Here is a 5,512-nt window from a genome sequence, read left to right as displayed (position 1 = left end):
CTTTATTACACTTTCATTCATTCATCATGACTTTATTACACTTTCATTCATTCATCATGACTTTATTACACTTTCATTCATTCATCATGACTTTATTACACTTTCATTCACTCATCATGACTTTATTACACTTTCATTCATTCATCATGACTTTATTACACTTTCATTCATTCATCATGACTTTATTACACTTTCATTCATTCATCATGACTTTATTACACTTTCATTCATTCATCATGACTTTATTACACTTTCATTCATTCATCATGACTTTATTACACTTTCATTCATTCATCATGACTTTATTACACTTTCATTCATTCATCATGACTTTATTACACTTTCATTCATTCATCATGACTTTATTACACTTTCATTCATTCATCATGACTTTATTACACTTTCATTCATTCATCATGACTTTATTACACTTTCATTCATTCATCATGACTTTATTACACTTTCATTCATCATTCATCAACTAGTTCGCCTCACTGATATTCCATTCATAAACTTCATTTGTGCATCTCATAGTTTGACCGCCATGTTGCATGTTTCCTTAAGGTTTATAATTCTTTGTGTATTTAATAATACAAGGTTCAGTGATATTTCTCGTGGTACTGGAGTTAGAGTTAATAACTGAGATGGCATTATAATCTCTAACTCGAGTACCAAGAGAAATATCATTGAATCTTCTATCATTAAATACACAAAGAATTATAATCTTGATGTAAGTGATTGTCTATACAAATTGCATAAATTTAGTGTTGATAAAATTTGTAAGGAATTCATCTTGTCCACATAATTAGTTTATGATACGCTTGTTGTCTGTCTTGGACAATCACATGTTTACCAAATGGCGTACTAGCTACGTCTCTTCGTTGTATATCAACTGACTGTTATATTTCTCTCTTGTGTCTCCCCTGATGATGTGGTTATTACATGAAAGTGCACTTGGGAACTTGTCATGCTTCATTTTCCCCGTGGACTCATACGAATATACTTGATCACGCGCAAAATTGTGATCCTTTCCAATATATATATATATATATATATATATATATATATATATATATATATATATATATATATTTAAAGAATACTTCCCATGTATTCCCTGCATGTCGTAGAAGGCGACTAAAAGGGGAGGGAGCGGGGGGCTGGAAATCCTCCCCTCTCGTTTTTTTTTTTTTTTTTTTTTTTTTTTTTTTTTTAATTTTCCAAAAGAAGGAACAGAATTGGGCCAGGTGAGGGTATTCCCTCAAAGGCCCACTCCTCTGTTCTTAACGCTACCTCGCTAATGCGGGAAATGGCGAATAGTTTGAAAGAAAGAAAAAAAAAGATATATATATATATATATATATATGGGTGTGGGTTTGCGGCAGGGGTGTGTGATGTCTCCATGGTTGTTTGGTTTGTTTATGGATGGGGTTGTTGGGGAGGTGAATGCAAGAGTTTTGGAGGGAGGGGCGAGTGTGAGGTCTGTTGTGGATGGGAGAGCTTGGGAGGTGGGTCAGTTGTTGTTCGCTGGTGGTGCAGCGCTGGTGGCTGGTTCATGTGAGAAGCTGCGGAGGCTGGTGACTGGGTTTGGTGGGGTGTGTGAGGGAGGAAAGTTGGGAGTGGGTGTGAATAAGAGCAGGGTTGTTGGGTACAGTAGGGTTGGGGGTCGGGTCGGTTGGGAGGTGGGTTTGAATGGAGAGGGGCTGGAGGAAGTGAAGTGTTTTGGATGTCTGGGAGTGGATCTGGCGGCGGATGGAACCGTGGAAGCGGGGGTGGATCATAGGGTGGGGGAGGGGGCGAGGGTTCTGGGGCCTTGGGGAGTGTGTGGAGGTGGAGAGCATTGTCTCGGGGGGCAGGGGTGGGTGTGTTTGGGGGAATGGTGGTTCCAACAATGTTGTGTGGTTGCGGGGCGTGGGCTGTGGATGGAGTTGTGCGCGGGAGGATGGATGTGCTGGAGGTGAGATGTTTGGGGACGGTGTGTGGTGTGAGGTGGTTTGACCATGTGGGTGGCGTGGGGGTGGGGGAGATGTGTGGAAATGGAAAGAGCGTGGTTGGGAGAGCAGGGGGGGGGGGGTGTGTTGAAGTGGTTCGGGCGCGTGTAGGGAGTGAGTGGGGAGGGATTGACCAGGAGAGTGTGTGTGTCGGGGGTGGAGGGAACGAGGAGAGGGGGGGGGGGCCGGATTGGGGGTGGAAGGATGGAGTGAGGGGGGTTTTGTGTGATCGGGGCCTGAGCGTGCGGGGGGGGGGGGGTGAAGGGGGGGCGGGGAGTGGAGTGGGTTGGAGCGATGTGGTGTGCCGGGGATGACGTGCTGTCGGTGGATTGAGTCGGGGCGTGTGGGGCGTCTGGGGTAGACCATGGAAAGCTGTGTAGGTATGTATATTTGCGTGTGTGGACGTGTGTATATGCATGTGTATGGGGGGGGTTGGGCCGTTTCTTTCGTCTGTTTCCTTGCGCTGCCTCGCGGGCGCGGGAGACAGCGACAAAGTATAATAATAAAAATATATAATAATGGGAACTTCAGTGAAGGGCGTAAATGGGGAGGTGATAACAAGTAGCGGTGATGTGAGAAGGAGATGGAATGAGTATTTTGAAGGTTTGTTGAATGTGTCTGATGACAGAGTGGCAGATATAGGGTGTTTTGGTCGAGGTGGTGTGCAAAGTGAGAGGGTTAGGGAAAATGATTTGGTAAACAGAGAAGAGGTAGTAAAAGCTTTGCGGAAGATGAAAGCCGGCAAGGCAGCAGGTTTGGATGGTATTGCAGTGGAATTTATTAAGAAAGGGGGTGACTGTATTGTTGACTGGTTGGTAAGGTTATTTAATGTATGTATGACTCATGGTGAGGTGCCTGAGGATTGGCGGAATGCGTGCATAGTGCCATTGTACAAAGGCAAAGGGGATAAGAGTGAGTGCTCAAATTACAGAGGTATAAGTTTGTTGAGTATTCCTGGTAAATTATATGGGAGGGTATTGATTGAGAGGGTGAAGGCATGTACAGAGCATCAGATTGGGGAAGAGCAGTGCGGTTTCAGAAGTGGTAGAGGATGTGTGGATCAGGTGTTTGCTTTGAAGAATGTATGTGAGAAATACTTAGAAAAGCAAATGGATTTGTATGTAGCATTTATGGATCTGGAGAAGGCATATGATAGAGTTGATAGAGATGCTCTGTGGAAGGTATTAAGAATATATGGTGTGGGAGGCAAGTTGTTAGAAGCAGTGAAAAGTTTTTATCGAGGATGTAAGGCATGTGTACGTGTAGGAAGAGAGGAAAGTGATTGGTTCTCAGTGAATGTAGGTTTGCGGCAGGGGTGTGTGATGTCTCCATGGTTGTTTAATTTGTTTATGGATGGGGTTGTAAAGGAGGTAAATGCAAGAGTCCTGGAAAGAGGGGCAAGTATGAAGTCTGTTGGGGATGAGAGAGCTTGGGAAGTGAGTCAATTGTTGTTCGCTGATGATACAGCGCTGGTGGCTGATTCATGTGAGAAACTGCAGAAGCTGGTGACTGAGTTTGGTAAAGTGTGTGGAAGAAGAAAGTTGAGAGTAAATGTGAATAAGAGCAAGGTTATTAGGTACAGTAGGGGTGAGGGTCAAGTCAATTGGGAGGTGAGTTTGAATGGAGAAAAACTGGAGGAAGTGAAGTGTTTTAGATATCTGGGAGTGGATCTGTCAGCGGATGGAACCATGGAAGCGGAAGTGGATCATAGGGTGGGGGAGGGGGCGAAAATTTTGGGAGCCTTGAAAAATGTGTGGAAGTCGAGAACATTATCTCGGAAAGCAAAAATGGGTATGTTTGAGGGAATAGTGGTTCCAACAATGCTGTATGGTTGCGAGGCGTGGGCTATGGATAGAGATGTGCGCAGGAGGATGGATGTGCTGGAAATGAGATGTTTGAGGACAATGTGTGGTGTGAGGTGGTTTGATCGAGTAAGTAACGTAAGGGTAAGAGAGATGTGTGGAAATAAAAAGAGCGTGGTCGAGAGAGCAGAAGAGGGTGTTTTGAAATGGTTTGGGCACATGGAGAGAATGAGTGAGGAGAGATTGACCAAGAGGATATATGTGTCGGAGGTGGAGGGAACGAGGAGAAGAGGGAGACCAAATTGGAGGTGGAAAGATGGAGTGAAAAAGATTTTGTGTGATCGGGGCCTGAACATGCAGGAGGGTGAAAGGAGGGCAAGAAATAGAGTGAATTGGAGTCATGTGGTATACAGGGGTTGACGTGCTGTCAGTGGATTGAAGCAAGGCGTGTGAAGCGTCTGGGGTAAACCATGGAAAGCTGTGTAGGTATGTATATTTGCGTGTGTGGACGTGTGTATGTACATGTGTATGGGGGGGGGGGGGTTGGGCCATTTCTTTCGTCTGTTTCCTTGCGCTACCTCGCAAACGCGGGAGACAGCGACAAAGTATAAAAAAAAAAAAAAAAAAAAAAAATATATATATATATATATATATATATATATATATATATATATATATATATATATATATATATATATATATATATATTATCCCTGGGGATAGGGGAGAAAGAATACTTCCCACGTATTCCCTGCGTGTCGTAGAAGGCGACTAAAAGGGAAGGGAGCGGTGGGCTGGAAATCCTCCCCTCTCGTTTTTCTTTTTTTTTTTCCAAAAGAAGGAAGAGAGAAGGGGGTCAGGTGAGGATATTCCCTCAAAGGCCCAGTCCTCTGTTCTTAACGCTACCTCGCTATCGCGGGAAATGGCGAATAGTATGAAAAAAAAAAAAAAAAATATATATATATATATATATATATATATATATATATATATATATATATATATATATATATATATATATATATATATATATATATGTATATATATGTACATATATATATCCTTCAGTATGTTTACTTTCGATAATGAGGGACAGAAGAATAAGCCAAGCAAGTAAATATCGTCAAGACATCTCTCTTTTCTAAACGCTGCCTCACAAAAATTTTCATTAATTCAAATTGAAGAAACAGACGTATTTTCTATTGTCTGGTCAGCTCAGTGGTAGAGCGTGAGTCTCACACACTCAAGGTCGTGGGTTCGAGACCCACACCAGACATATTTTTTGTCTTTTTCTTGTTTCATTTTGTCCGCATCACATGTGTGCAACATTCAGCATGTTCGTCCAACGTTTTAGTGAAGATCTTCACATTAAATTGAGGTTTTCGACCTTATCTGAAAGGGTCAGGTCCACCAAGACGTCCTTGAAATCTTCCAGAAGCTTCTGGCGATCCTCCTCCAACTGCTGGGCACATCAGAGTTAACATGGGCCGGACATCGGTTGTGGAACGACTTAATCTGCTTCCGGTAGTTAGCAGGGATGATAATGAGGGCTCTGACCTCATACCAGGTCAGCTTAGTTCCATTCTATTGCTTAGTTCCAGTCTATTGCTTAGTTCCAGTGTATTGCTTAGTTCCATTCTATTGCAACGACAATAAAAAAGTAAAACTCATTTCTTCGTGGAAAATTGAGAGGAAAACACGAGAGGAACATGAAGACTT

The sequence above is a fragment of the Panulirus ornatus genome, chromosome 5 (assembly GCF_036320965.1).
Source record: "Panulirus ornatus isolate Po-2019 chromosome 5, ASM3632096v1, whole genome shotgun sequence".
NCBI lineage: Eukaryota > Metazoa > Arthropoda > Malacostraca > Decapoda > Palinuridae > Panulirus > Panulirus ornatus.
The sequence above is the reverse complement of the archived record's forward strand: the minus strand, read 5'-3'. Positions refer to the sequence as shown.